This window comes from Phocoena phocoena, chromosome 13, assembly GCF_963924675.1.
Source record: "Phocoena phocoena chromosome 13, mPhoPho1.1, whole genome shotgun sequence".
In the NCBI taxonomy this organism is placed as follows: Eukaryota; Metazoa; Chordata; class Mammalia; order Artiodactyla; family Phocoenidae; genus Phocoena; species Phocoena phocoena.
In genome coordinates, this window is record NC_089231.1 from 56,468,096 (window position 1) to 56,483,275 (window position 15,180).

The following is a 15,180-nucleotide window of genomic DNA, read 5'->3' on the forward strand; positions in this document are numbered from 1 at the left end:
GGTTCAATTTCCAGCTCTGCCATTTACTAGCTGTGTGACCTTGGGTAATTTACTTAACCTCTCTGTGCCTTCCTTGCTCATTGGTAAAATGGGGCTAAAAATAACACCTGCTCCACAGGGCATTATGAGAATAAAATAATATAGTCTATAACGGGAATGGCATAGAGCCTGCTACATGGTCAAGTTTCCAAAAAAGTTGATAATATTATTTCTATTTTCATTCTACCAGGTCTGATAGTTATTGAGCATACAAACCTCATATAATTCGAGGGCAAAAGTGGCTTTCCAAGAGAGCCAGGCATTGTACTAATTTCTGGGAAAAAGTACTCACTTAAAACCCTACTTTAAAGTATCCTGCATTCAGAATGAAATGAAGAAAATACGGGCATATCTCGTTTTATTGTGCTTTGCTTTACTGCACTTCCCAGACACTGTGTTTGTTCTTTTTTGTTTGTTTGTTTTACAAATTGAGTCAACCCGAGCTGAGCAAGTCTACCGGTGCCATTTTTCCGATAGCATTTGCTCACTTTGGGTCTCTGGGTCACACTGTGGGGATTCTCACAATGGTGGTGTTTCTAACATCTTCATTATTACATTTGTTAGGGTGATCTGTGATCAGTGATTTTTGACGTTATTTTGACTACAATTTGCTGAAGGCTCAGGTGATGATGAGCCTTTTTTTTTTTTTAGCAATAAAGTATTTCTTTTATTAAGGTCTGTACTTTTTTAGACATAATGCTATTGGCACACGTACTAGACTACAGTATAGTGTATGTAACTTTTATATGCACCGGGAAACCAAAAACCTCATGTGACTCACTTCATCACGGTATTTTCTTTAATGCAGTGGTCTGGAACCAAACCCTCAATGTCTCTGAGGTCTGCCCAGAACATAAAATGAAGATGTTAAGATGAATAAGTCAAGTACTTTTATTTGCCTCGTGCCATACACTCTGCGTTATGACGTACCATGAGGGATACAGAAACATGGGAAAGACTCATTCCTGTTATCTAAGAGTTTAACATTTTTAATACAATAAAATATACGTGCAGTTAAAGGTAGCTGACATACTCATTACATATCTACTGAGCGTTTACTAGGTACCAGGCACTGGTAACGCAAAGACGATTTTATCGAACATAAACTCTGTGAGCCTTCCCTTCCCATCTTTGAGATGTAGTTAGAAACATCCCAAGAAGATTTTCTGAGAATCATATGTGAATCACTGCACAGTAATCTGAAATATAACAGAGTACCGATACCATAAGAGCTCTGAGCAGAGGCCATAATGGTATGGAGGAGAGGCATACTCTTCCAGGAAGAGGACACCAGAGGACTGTCTAGAAGGAGATCTGTGAGGCAGAGAAATGCAGTAAGGACATCCCATGCAGAGAGGACAGGAAATGCTACACGGCCAGGGCTCATGAAGGGGAGCAATTCACATCCCTCACCCTCTACTCCACTCACCATCTGATCGTGTTTCTCCCCACCCCCTACTTAAGAATCTTGAATAAGCTTTTGTCCACTGGGTGAGATCAATGGAATCTTTCACAATCTAATCGCAGTTTTACCCAGCTGTCCCGTTACCATCATCTCTTTTACACACGGCCATAGAGGGTACCATGCGACAGTGGTGAAGGGTTCAGGTTTTGGAGTTAGAATTTTCTACTTAGTTGCTGTGACCTTTGGGGAGTTATTCAAACTCTTGAAAGATCCACTTTTCTCACTTGCAAAGGAGGAGTAATAATAGCACCCACCATTTGAAATTGGTTATAGTAATGAAATGAAATAGCGTTACTTAACATGGCATCGGGTACATAAGGACTCAGCGAACAGCAACTATTAAAAATATATCACGGGGCTTCCCTGGTGGCGCAGTGGTTGAGAGTCCGCCTGCCGATGCAGGGGACGCGGGTTCGTGCCCCGGTCCGGGAAGATCCCACATGCCGCGGAGCGGCTGGGCCCGTGAGCCATGGCCGCTGAGCCTGCGCATCTGGAGCCCGTGCTCCGCAACGGGAGAGGCCACAACAGTGAGAGGCCCGCGTACCGCAAAAAGAAAAAAAAAAAAAAAAATATATATATATATATATCAGGAATGGTATTTTGAGGTTAATCTAAGGACAGCTGCAAAGTGGAATCTGGGAATGAGGTGAGCGTGAGGCACAAAGCTTGGTAAGGGTGCTTCTGCAGGGGCTGAGGCGTGAGGCAGACCAGTGATGGTGGAGAGCATGTCAGGACTGGAGGGATTCGAAATAACCAAGGAAAAAACAACCAGGACCTAGGGATGGGCTAGATTAAGTAGGAATGGAAAGATGACTCCAAGATTTTGACACTGAGCAAATGGTGGTCCAATTTTTAAAGAATTAATAAGTCACGTGAGATGGGCTGACTATCATTTCACAACTTGTAATTATACAAGCTTATAAAACAGATACCATATTGAAAAGAAATCGCTTAATTTAGAATTAGGACATAACCACATTAATTACATTTGCTAGACTGCATCCTGGAACTTCCTTTTTCGCCTTCATGACGAAAACCATCCCTGTTCTCCTGGACTCTCTTTGATTAAGGAGTCAGGCTCCTCGAAGCCTCAGGGCCTCCCGCTTAGGCTCACCCTGGTTGGACTTGCACCATCCAGTCGTACCAAGAATCTTGCTAAGTCAGTTTAGACAGAACTCCCCACCCTCCATAACTGATCACCCTTGATATCCGATCAAATTCTTCACCTTCCACCCTTAGTATCTGATCACCCTGGTCTGCCTTTAGCAAGAATCCTACTAGGTCTGTTTAACCAGAATCTTCTCTTGCTTCTGATGTTTCCTCTTAGTAATTTCCATCCGCTGACTCCCACCCTGCTCCTTGGCTATAAATCCCTACTTGTCCATGTTTTATTTGGAACTGAAACCAGTTCGTTACCGAGGTCTGTTTGGCCCTGTTGCAATAGTCCTGAATAGATCTGTTTTAAACTGCTTTAACCACTGTCTAGCTCTGATTTTCTTTGAACTTCCCAACTAATTCCTTCTTCTTCTGCCTCCTAACTGAGGGCCTTCCATGGAGTTCAGTCCATAATTCTTCTCTTTTTCTGTTAACCGTCTCCCTGGGGTGGGAGGTTGGCGGGCAGGGTTCATCTTATTAAAATCCTATTGGAACTCAGGCCTCCCGTTTACCTGCCCAAGGCACCTTCCTTCATATTCTAACTATGCAAAATTTCCCATACCTAGAAATAGGTTCGAGTGAAAAATAATGACAATAAAATTATCAGGAGAGAAGCAGTAATTTACAGGTCAAGAAAGATACATTACTCAAGCTTTTAATACCAACGCACACGTTATTTTGCCAGTAACTTTTCTTAAATAAAAATGGACCAAACTATATGAAACCATCCATGTGTCCCCTCGTGAAATATTTTCTTATGTGTAACATTTAGAGTTTCTTGATCCCCAGAGGAGATTAAAATACATACCCAGTTAAGCCCCACTGTAAGTTGCCATTTGAAACATTTGAGTTTCTTATTACTTAAGACCCAGGAAGTCTTTGATTAGGAAATCACTTGCCAGGAAACTGATTTTTCTTTCCCCAGGAGACAATATTAAAGAGGGCAATACTGCTGAGAGCTGTGTGTGCCAAAGGCAATACGCTGTATTTGTCAACAAATCCAATGTCTGCATGGAGAGGAGAGAACATCTCAGCTGTTCCACAGTGGATCGGCCCTGCATGTCATTACACGCAACACCTACGACACAACACCACTAAGGACAAAATGCAAAAATAAAAACCCAAAACCATACAGGGAATTGAGTAGTGTGGCCAGAAACCCAAACACGTTAGACAACATCAGAGTATAATGGCTGATCGCCACACTCTGACTGCAATCACCCGACTAGCTGGGAATTCATGTTATTAGATGGGTAATACGGAACTTTATTCAACAAGTTCATTCAAATTTACCAAAGATGTTGCGGGGGGGAGTGATCTCATAGATGACTCCCAGGTTTCCAACGGAAGCAACTGGGTGTGTGGGTCATGGTGACATAGATGGGGACAGAAAAGAGCAGAGGAGGGAGGAGAAGATGGGAGGGGGCGTTTATGCGCTGAGTGTTGGAAATAAGAGGTTGACGTGGGCTTCCCTGGTGGCGCAGTGGTTGAGAGTCCGCCTGCCGATGCAGGGGACAAGGGTTCGTGCCCCGGTCCGGGAAGATCCCACATGTTGCGCAGCGGCTGGGCCCGTGAGCCATGGCCGCTGAGCCTGCGCGTCCAGAGCCTGTGCTCCGCAGTGGGAGAGGCCACAACAGTGAGAGGTCCACGTACCGCAAAAAAAAAAAAAAAGAGGTTGACGTGACCGTGAAACACCAGTGGGATGTCTTCTTATTTCATACCCAGGAACCTAAATGTGATCAATAATTCAGGCCTGCGTTATTAAAGGGAAAGAATTTACAGTAATAATTCAAACTACATCATTCTTGCTTCGCTTTTGCTATTTAAACATTTGGCAATTATCTGAATCTACTTTAACTTACGGTTTGAATTTTCTCCTAAATCTAGTGTCACTATCACTCCAACTGGATCATCTCAAATTGGCCACATCCTTGCTTTCAAGTATAATCTATAAAATTGGGGTAATCCTGGCCCTCTTGTCCTGATAAATAAGTTTAAATTATCTCTTAAAGACCAGCTCTCTGCTTTTCCCCTGTAGGACAACCAGCAAGGACAGGTAATGGCAGCAGTCAGGTGGCTCTGACTGCCATGGGTCTGTGCCCTGCTCTGCCATGTACTAGCTTTCTGTTCTTTGGCAAGTTCTTTAGCTTCTTTACGCCTCAGTTTCTTCATCTGTGAAATGGAGAGTACGTTTCAGTCTTGGTTTATGGCTCAGTACATAATTTAAAAATATTATACAGGAACTTACAAAGAATTGGTATTCTCCAATTGTTGACTGAAAAAGTCCACTTATGACCATCAAATGAAGCTTCTTAGTGTGTGCTCACGTCTCCTATGTCTTCAGTGAGTTTTTTGTGAGTTTCCTCTATCATGGAGAAAAATATCTTGACATCTACCGACTGTGATGGTGGATTTGTCAATTTCTCCCTGAAGTTGTATAAAACGTTCTCAAAGTTTAGAGTAAGGATTAAGGGAGGTAACTCAGAGAAGGTGCTCAAAACAATGCCTGGAGGGTAACAGAATACGCCACCCCAAAATATGCCACTTTGGCATGAGGATTATGTAGAGTCAAGGGCATTTGAAAAACAGCAGGTACAAGTAGAACATTGTGTTTTGACGCCCCCTTTGCTTCCTAAAAGCAGGAGATAAACCGCCCATGTGAAAGATGTCCTCCCTGTACTGGGAGGAAAGAAACATTGTTATCACCAGAGTGGAGGATGAGAGAATTCTGTACAAAGAGATCTTATCAAAATAACTCATCCTCCTTTAGCCTCCCTGTATATTTTAGTTACCTTGCCACAATTCCGCCTCTTTGTTCAACCTGGTATATAAACACGTAGGTCCTGCTACTTCTTTGGGTCTTTATTTCCTTATGAAGACCCCATGTCACAGAAAACTTATATTAAATAAATTTGTGTAATTTTCTGCTGTCGATCTTTCTTACATCAATTTAATTTTCAGGCCCAGCCAAAGACCCTAAAAGGGCTGACATAAAATTATATCTCCCCTGTATGGGCACAAACCTGAGTATTTAACATATGTTTGCTTTTACGTTTTTAATCATAAATAAATACAAAGACCTCAAACATTTGAAGTGCCAGAGAGAAACGCATTGTGTATCACTACAATTATTTTGTCGGATTTGTACATTATTTGATTTATAATTCCCAGATCCTCTTGGGATGGTAAAAAAAATGCCAGCCCTAATGCTGTTGTTTAAAGTGGTATCATCTTTTCCGTAAACGTAGCTTTTAAATAAATATTTTAGGTGCAAGTTCCCAGCACATGATGAAAATGCAGTGAGAATGAAATAAACTCGGCCAACGTGCCTTTCATTCTTTTCTTTTTTTCTTATAATTCTCATCAAGCTGAGGTCTTTTTACTACATAGTAAATGTTGTCCTTGGGTATTCTTATAGTGTCAACAAATACTAAAAAAATGTGAGTTGTGATAAACTCTGTTATATTCTGTTTAATAAAAGAATTATTCTACCATACAACAGAGAATATGTGTCTTTCAGAGAGTATTTAATAGATCTCTTCATTAAAAGAAGGCCAAGTTTGGTAATAATTGGTCTATGTAGAAATAACTATACTATCGTGAATGACTGGGTTGTCTAAGTAAACAGTTTCACACCATCACCTCCACCACTACCATCACCAGGCACTGAGTGTATATGTGTGTATACATATACATATATATATTGCTCTCTCCTAGAGTTTGAAACAGCTTCGTCAGTATGATTTTCATCCAGACGGTCATATGTCTCTGAGACATGACAAACACAACATCCCACAATTAGACTTTAGTTATCTTACAGGTGTCTAAAATAACCAATGTACTCAAACAGCACCAGCAGTTCTTGGCTCTAAATTACTTCTGATGAAAAAGTATAGAAGAATAAAATATAGTAAGCTTTATCTCAAAAGACATTAACTTGCAGACGATTTATAAAATACTGAAAGAGTAAAGAAGACAACAGGATGAAATCCTCTGCTAAGATAGGTGAAACAGTCCACCAAAACCTTATTGATCTACCCCTATTAAGGAGAAAGCTCTGGGTTTCTGCTGAGGTAGGACTGGGGTTAACCAATATCAAAGTGACAATTCAACCTCAAAAGAAATGAATAAATTTAAACAGCAGAAAAATATACAATATTTGCATGAATTCTATAGTAAACGAATCATCTATGGACCAAAATTTAATTTCTTTTGCCTCTGGGAGTAAGGCTGCATCAGACAAATTGGCTATAAACATAATTTTTCAGAGGACAATAAAGAAAAAAATAAGGAATACCTTTGAACTTACTGGAATCATATACAAATCAAGAGCATATAAATATTTATTCAGACTCAACCAATGTCTTGAAGAATCTTTCACTTCTGCGGTTAACTGTGGCCACATAACAAGACATAGCCAGAATGCGATTTGCAAACTTTAAGCTTTGACACTGAAGGAGTCGGTCTTGATAATGAAAAGGGCCTTGTTTGCTCTATGTAAATCACTCACAATGCATGGAACCAGATATCCTGTCTAGCTGAAAGCCTACGGTTGAATTTTCCCATTAGTCTTGCCAAGTCTCGGATGACTAAATTACAGATACATTTTCCAAACTGGGTTCATCTTCTAGAGTCACAGATAAACATTTCTTAGCCTTGTAGAATTACAGTGGAGAAGAAGAATGGAATCTCCATTAACCTCTAAAACCATGGTTTGGGCTCTGGTCGGCTTAGAGGCCTGGACAGGTCTTTAGAGATCACTATACTCAGCAGGTTAAGTGCCGGATACTTTTCAGATTATCCCTAGTCTTTAAAGCAACCTGGCAGATGACAACAACACTGCCCCCATTTTACAGATGAAGATACTAAGGTACACAGAGGGGTGCGCTAAATTCTCCAAGCCCGTACTGTTAATAAGTGAAAGAGCTGGGTTTTGAGCACAGATTTTTCTGTATCCAAAACCCTGCTCTTTCAACTTCACTGCCAAATAGGTGACATATTAGTTGATGAATTGATACTCATAGTGTCACGCCTGATTTTAAGTAGCATTTCGTATGACCTGCATCCTGAGATGGCAAGATAAGGAACTAGAATAATCCTTTAGGGACATTTATCCTAAATCCTTCTTTTTATAATGGAGGTAGCTGAGGCCTAAGGACTCAACCAAGGATGTACTTCAAGGTAGTAACAAGGTTAGAACTAGATTCTTTTCCTGAAGCTTAACATTAGGCATGCCACAGGAGGACGTGACAATTTTAATTTTCTACCGTTTAAGTGAAGGATGAAATACATTTTTGAGATTCCTGTTTTCATTCATTGTTATTAGTTATGCTAATACATAATATAAGAGGCTCTTTCGAAGGTGCGTTTTGAAGTCGATGCCACTACAGAACCCAGAGCGGAAAGAAATATGTGCGAACTTGGTTTAAAAACATACAGAATAAATTTCACACTGAGCTCTAAAAGCGGGCCTTCAGCCCAATTTCTGGAAAAAAAAAATCAAAGAGCAGGCAGAAAACAGACAGCAGGAACAGTTATTTTAGCACGAAAAGTAGGATAAATTTACCAAGCCAATCATGGGATGGTGCGTGCAGATAAAAGATGCAGAGAGAAAATCTGCCACATTGATACACGAACACATTTGGATGCGAGAAAGCAAAAAACCAGAAAGCACAATTGTCCGAAATGTGAATAAACGTTCGAATGACGCCGCAGCTGCAAAATTTAAACTCCAGGAAGAGACATTCGCAAAGGAATTTATTAACTGGATGTTCATGGCTTCACATAGCCAGTGGCTCTTTTATAAAGCAAAACGTGCAATTCGTCTCGATAGAAATCATATCTTCCCCCCCCCCGCCCCGTTGTACTCAACCAAATGGCAAAAAGTCCTTTTTGAAAGACTCTGCTTATGAAAGAGCGCGGTACGATAGATACCCAGACGCTCAGGCTCTGAGTAGTTATTCCACCTAATCAAAGGCCGGATACATCGAATGTGGTCTTCTACAATAAGGAGGTTTTCATGTGATGGTAATTAGTCTTTCCCTAATGGGAGTTTCTTTGGAGAGCAGTTTCTTTGTAGGCGTTAAGTTCCTTGCTGAAACCAACCACTGCGTGCCAAACCTGTCTATCTGTTCCTCCCACCTTCCCTCCCTCCCTTCACTTCTATCCATCCAGCCGTCCATCCATCGATCCAACAAATATTTATGAGTCTATAACACAGTGGGGGATATAAAAATGTATCAAAAAGCTTACTGCTGGGGACTTTATGACGCTAAGATGGTCTCTGACCAGAAGACAGACCCTTTTCTTAATCCAGTACACCTCTCCACAATGGTGGATGCCGGCAAGTGAGTCCTTTTATTGCGGTCTTTGAGTTCAAACTGCAATGTAGGAACTATAGTGCCGGACTGGATCATTTGTTTTACAGAATGGTTCTCAAAGTAAGGTTCCTGCACCAGCAGCGGCCACACAGCCTGGGAACTTCTTAGCAATGCAAATTCTTGGGTCTTGTCCTAGACCAACTTATGTTTGAGAACCCAAATGCATCCAAATCACTTGGAAGACTTGATACATCGCAGAATCTGCGGTACTAACCAAGGGTCTAGACCACTGGTGAGTGAAGTCAAGGGGTAAGAAATAAGTCGAAAACTTAGTGTGGCAGGTTTTAAATGTTTGATTAAGAAGTTTGGACAATGATAAGTCGGTCAATTAGGAAATAATTTCTGAGGAAAGAGCAGAAATGGTCAGAAATTTTATTTAGGGGACCTTGGAGTCTCACGAGACCACAGAAAGGAAGACAAATGAGAGGCGAAGGCATTGTTCAGGTGAGAAGACAACAGTCATTGACTCTTTCTGTGATGACCCAGGAACTCATCAGGCCTCAGATGAACTGGGACCATTCACTCAGTCTGCACCCTGCGCTCAGGATGAGGGCTGCTCTAAGAAGCATCTCTCCACTGTTGTGGGATTCTCTTCATTCTATGGTTTGATTCTGTCCAGTTTGGGGATTTCTGCCTTGCCACCTGTCACTGCTTCCTTGGTTCCCCTGCTACCCTTTTCCTTCCTCCCCCCATTTTCATTTCCTTCATTAGGAATTTGCATGTTAATTGCATCAGTTGAAATGTTTGCTTGTTCATTTGTTTTCACAGCTGCTCCTTAGAGAGCTCACCAATTACATTCCTCCTCTGAACAAAGGCTCTTCTAGGTCACAACACAACCACAGCCTTTACCTGGCTTCGTTTTCATCTGTTGAATATCCTCATGCCGAAAACAAACAAACCAACCAACCCTTTAACGTGTTAAATCTGTTGCCAGCTGACCATCCTTAGAACTTTATGCTGGGACGTGCATAATTTGTCACGCCTTTCACACAAATAATGACACTGCTAATGAGGTTGTTTCCAAATAGGAAAAACAATAATTATATTTTTGTGTTTCCACAGATACCTTCTTGTACGTAAATCAATATACGGTAATAAGTACAGGTACTATAAAATATTATTCTATTATCTCTGTTCCAATATTTTGGTCATACTTCAAATCTTACTATATATAATATCCCATGCACACGTGGGCCAAGATGTACTTTTCACTCTGAACATGGACAATTTATTGATGAAGAAGTTAGTTTTGAAACAGAGCTCCCTTTGGTTCTATGCCATTTGGACATCACACTTCAATGTCTTTAAAACACAAAACGTTTTCTTCCTGGAAGTAGTTCATTTCGGAGGATCATGTGATTTATTTGATGATTGAAAATAAAGTAAAAGAACTACAACAGACACCTCTGGTTCCCTGCATCACACCCCCTTGGTTCACCTCTGATTTCAGCCATGGCTGCACAGATGGACGGTTCTGTGCCAACTCAGATTCTCTTTGCCTTTGCAGTGTCTACCACAAGTGACAAGTACCAGCAGAGCCCAGAACTGTGGGGGAGTTAATGACCCAGGAGCAATCCACAACCAAGGGGAAAAAGCCAGTGGATAAACCTTTGGCCACACATCCTTCACGCAGAAATTCCAGGAGGGAACCCAGATCCCCTCGGAAGTCCCAGGGGGACCACGTTCCCATGTCCACCGTGGAGAACTCATTCACCTGCTCTTACTTTGGTCTTTGCTTCTTCCCCCATTCACTCTCCCCAATGCTCGGGATCAGCTCCCCAATAAAGGAGCATGCCCAAGTAGTTGTCCCAGGCAAGCAACCAAAGCAAACACCATCGATTGTTAATATATTCAGCGATATCAAACCCCTTTAGATCTGACACCACATATGTAGTATTTCTGAGTTTTCCATTGTCGAGACCTTTCCTTTTTCTTTCCATAAACCACACAATAAAATGCAAGGAGCAGAGATCATAGCATTGCCTCAAGTGTTTCCATTGCCTTTCTTACCTCACACAGATCAAGGGGATCACGTCTCTGGTGATAAATTCACATCCGTCCAACACTCCAAGAGAAAAGCTGACACTATGTCATCTACTCCCACAATTCCATGCCTAACCTAAAGCACAACATTTTAGCCCACAGATTTACGAAAACGGCATCGGCCCGCTCTGCCGCTGCAGATCAACACCAAGAACAAAGATGAAACATATAAAACACATCTGGTCCAGATTCTGAACGGGCAACTAAGGAGTTAAAACAACACAGACTTGAATATGTCAGCAGCCTATTAATACGCCTGGAATTACAAGCCAGAAATACTTTCATTAAACTCCACCATGCAATCAAAAAAGAAAAAAAAAAGTTGCTTTACACAGGGTGACTGAAAAGGAATCTGTAGAGATATGTGATTTAAGGGAAGAGGAGACAGTTTTACCTTTGATTATCAATTTTCCATTCTTCTTGCTTCTAAAGCAGGAAAAGATCCAAACGTTGCAGTTTTCTTTTTTTTTTAACCCGATGTCCCTCTTGGTGTGTGATGCTCAACTCTTCTGAAAGACAATTAAATGCAATAATTAGATGCAGTAACTACCCTGAAACAAAAAGATACTTAAGAAGATTGCCTAAGAACCACCCGGGCAGCCATTAAATTTAATGATGTGAGAAGAGCGTTTCACAGAAAATTCGTGTGGCAGGGCTCTTGCAGGATGTTCCACTTTATTTTTATGCTTTTCAGAAAAGAAAATCAACTATACAAATAAAAAAAACAATATCCCCGTAATAAACAGGTTTGCTGTCCTACAATCTACTTTCCTACTATTAACATTTATATCCTCTTTAAAAAGCAATAAAATGCAAGCACTGATCATGTGATTTTGTAAGACGTATTACACACACAAGACTGTGCTCACTTCCTGTGCATTATTTGTTTTAACAACACTGCAACTAAGCAGCTGTGACTAAAAAAAGGGGTTAAAAAATATTCTTTCCAGGGTAGTCCTTTTGATATCACAGGAGGACACCAATTACGGCAGAATCTTTCCAAGGGCATTACTAGGTGCTGACTGATGCCTAAACCAAAGCATTATCCCCAATTAGTAACAATACTTTCTCATGAAAGTGATAAAATGGAACTTCTAATTGGGCCCAGACTTAAGGAGGGGGGTACCTAGTATGACCACATCACATGCTTTATGCTGTCATTTTCCTTTCTGAAAGGTCTCGGGGACAAGGATTTGTGTTACATGCATAAATGACTGGTGTTGAAAAATGAAGGTATCAACAGAATTCTGCTTCTGTTTGCTTCTAAGCAATATGATTTTGCGGCCCTCGGTAGCACATTCAAATAGCATCAGAGGGATTGAGAAAAATAAGTCCATCTAAGTATTAGGCAGAGGTGGAGGGATATTCAGAATTGAATCTGGGAGTGAGTAATTTCTTCCCTCCTAATTATTTACAAGAATGATAGTGCTTGAAGAAATGGAGAAATCATTTCACAGATGAGGAATTAGAGGCCAGAAGAGGTGACAGGGCTTGCCTAATTTTATTAAGTTAAGAGACACAAAGGCAGAATGACATCTCAGAATCTCTGCCTCAAAGTTCAACCCCTTTCAAAACCCACAACACTGTATTTGTTTCCGAAAAGAACGCTGGTCATTCAAAAAATTCGGGGTTAATACAATTCTCTGCAGAAGTTGTTCCAGCAATGATTTGAGGCTGGCAAGGTTGACAAGTTAAGAATTAGAACGCTGTGGGTGGTAAAAAAGCAAGAACAACAGTAGCACAAAAATATCACGTATTTTCATAGCACATAAAGCACCTTGGGAATATTATATTTTCACGTGCATCTCATCTACCTATGTTATAAAAGATAAAAATGATTTTCCGTTATCAAAAACTTTCAGGTATAATTATCATTATGAGCCCTGGTTTATGTATGATTATTGCGTTAAATATTCTTAATACTGAAGGACACTAGACAAACTGAATTCTTCCCTACATATATGAGAAATAGGTTACTCAAGGAGATGCTAAAAAATGTTTACTTTCTAAACATGTGGAATTGACCATTTATTCATTTATAAATATTAAGAATCTATTTTGTGCTAGATGTTCTTAATTTTCCATAGGAAAAAATGAAAATATTATGCAGCTTTTGACCGAGACACCCACATATACAATAAAAATCAATTTTATTACAATTGGGATGTTTTCTGAATTAAATAATATTTAGGAAACGAATCTCTTAAACAATGGGAGGTGTCTTAAATGTCATCTAATCTAGCAGTTCCCAAGTGTGGTTGATCATCACAACTGTCTGGAAAGTTCATGAAAAATACAAACTATAGAATTTCATGCAAGACCTATTAAATCAGACTATTCACGGGTAGATTCAGGGTAATCTGCATTTTGCAAAAGCTCCCAGGTTCATTCTCCTGATCAAGCAGGTCTGGGAAACTTACTGATTCTTGCCTAATTTCCTTATTCTAGAGATGGAGGAACTGAAACTAAGGAATGACTTGCCCAAGGCATTTGTTGTTTGGTGACAGAACTGAGATTAGAATGCAGAATTCCTGATTCACTTTGTTATAAAGCAGAAACTAACACACCATTGTAAAGCAATTATACTCCAATAAAGATGTAAAAAAAAAAAAAAAAAAGGATTCTTGGGTATATTTTTCCCTTCCCTCACCCCAACAGTCCCTTTTAAACTTTTTCTTCCTGCCCTCTTTCTATCACTGAGTAACCATATTTAGTCTCTATATCTGCAAAAGAATGAGAGCAAAGGAAAGGTAAAATACAAACAAAAAAATAAACAAAACCCAAAAGAACAACAAACAAAACACCCTGACACACACACACAGGCATCTGAACTTAAGCAGTCTGATTCAATGGTGTGCTCTTTCCCCACTGCACTGGGTTGTGCTAGAGTAACTGCTTAGGGGTGTCTGCTCAGCCCTGTCCTCTAGGATCTGCCCAGCCTTCCACCACCTTCCCCAACCTTCAGAGGTGGCCTCTGTCCACTGTGTGTCATTGAATCCTCATCCCTGTCCGTCGTCGGCTGTGGGGCGCTAAGGGAAGCTCACTAAGAAAGTGACATGTAACCAAAACCTTGAAAGACGTGAGGGGGTTAGCCATGTGCATGAGAAGCGTGTTCCAGGCAGACGGAACGGCCAACATTAGGGCCCGGAGGCAGGAGTGTTCCCAGGGGCTGGAATTGCTAGGGGGTCAGCGGGGATGGAGTAGCGCTGGCAAGTACACGATTAGTGGCAGAGAAATGGAGGGGCAGCGGGTGGTGCCGTGGGGAGGTGGAGGGAAGGACGGATCCAGGGCGGCTCAAGGCTTTCTGGCTTTTACTCTGAGAGTGAAATGGGGTCCACCACAGGAGCTTGAGCTCAGAATTGACACAGCTTCTGTTTCAGTAGCCTCATCCTGGCTGCTGGTTGGGAAGAGACCACGGGGGAGGCCAGGATGGAGCAGGTGGAAAGCTCGTCTTCTTGGCGAGAGGAGATGTTGGCTCAGACTCAGGTGGTGCTGGTGAGGAGGCATCAGATCCAGGCTGGGCTTCTTTTGAAGGAGAGTCAACAGGATTTCCTGATGGAGTGGGTGGAGGGCGTAAGGAATGAGGGAGGCAAGGATGACCTCCCACACAACCGGAAGAGGACATGACTATCCATCACTTAGATGAGAAAGCCTGTGGCTAGAGAAGACTTCTGGGGAAAAAGGATGAGTTTAATTTGGCCATATTGACTTTGAGAGGTCAGTACCAAGTGGGCTTCTCATGCAGGAGGTTGGACATATAATATTGGAATGGAAGCTCCCAGAAGACTTTCTGGCCTCCCATGGAAAACTGGTAGTATTCTTATTATCACCTACCACAGATGATTATGTGGACACTAAACACAAGAATACATGTAAAACACAGTAACTGGTACATAAAAGAACTCAGCGCATTTTAATTCCCTTCTGTTTCCTGCTTTTATTTTCAAATATTTATTTCTCTTTTGACTGTAAGATTAAGTCTAGCAGACGTAGAGAACGGATTTGAGGACACGGGGAGGGGGAAGGGTACGCTGGGAAGAAGTGAGAGAGTGGCATGGACATATATACACTACCAAACGTAAAATAGATAGCTAGTGG